At 30.2% G+C, this 739-nt stretch overlaps 1 long non-coding RNA gene across 3 annotated transcripts in view; it reads left to right on the forward strand.

The window, feature by feature from the left end:
* Window positions 1-284: 284 nt before the first annotated feature.
* Window positions 285-739, forward strand: part of LOC146005343 (uncharacterized) — a 113,534-nt gene continuing 113,079 nt past the window's right edge. For 2 of the 3 annotated variants that reach the window (XR_014444012.1, XR_014444010.1), the window contains exon 1: window positions 285-325. This is a non-coding gene — a long non-coding RNA (uncharacterized LOC146005343). The remainder of the gene's footprint in view (window positions 326-739) is intronic. The other variant, XR_014444011.1, reaches the window with a different exon arrangement.

The following is a 739-nucleotide window of genomic DNA, read 5'->3' on the forward strand; positions in this document are numbered from 1 at the left end:
TCATCAATTTCATCATATCATCATTCATATTCATCTTCCGCGATTAGCCAAATTGGCAGAAATGTAATGTATAATAGAGCAACTCAATCAATCAACATATATGTGTATATGTGCATGTATACATAATTGTCAATAATGCGGCTTGAAAAGTAAAATGTTTCAATATATTTCTTACTTCTTAATATACATATAATTTAAACATTTCAATAAGATTAAACATGAAATAATCAGCTCACGAATGAATTAAATCGCCGTGATTAAAATATTTAATAATTTTATATTTTAGACTTACAAGGATATTTAATGAATCAAACAAGCGTTCAAGGTGAGTGTTACGTCTCACCATTTAATAAAATTTTAGTTAGGTTTATGCTCTATCAAAGCCTCCAATCTTCCTATTGTGATTTCTCCTTATTAAACCTCACCCAAATTTCCAAACAAAATATCCACCCTTATTTTCGAAAGACACATACCGATTTAAAAAATTCTAATTTATGAAGCTTTCTAGGAAGATGTAACTTGAACTTCTGCTTTACAAAAAAAAAATTGAGTATGTACCACAAAACACTTGGCTTTTCCATTAGCATGTATTTTTTAAAAATTGGTGGCGGAAATATGAAAAGGCCAGTGTCATTCTCCTAAATGCTGAATGTCCGCATTCCTCAGATGAAAGTTTACTTCTCGATGATTTATTACTATACTATCTGATTACCCGGCGTTGCCCGGATATTTAATGAAT

The sequence above is a fragment of the Lepisma saccharinum genome, chromosome 23 (assembly GCF_977018435.1).
Source record: "Lepisma saccharinum chromosome 23, izLepSacc3.1, whole genome shotgun sequence".
NCBI classification, from domain to species: domain Eukaryota; kingdom Metazoa; phylum Arthropoda; class Insecta; order Zygentoma; family Lepismatidae; genus Lepisma; species Lepisma saccharinum.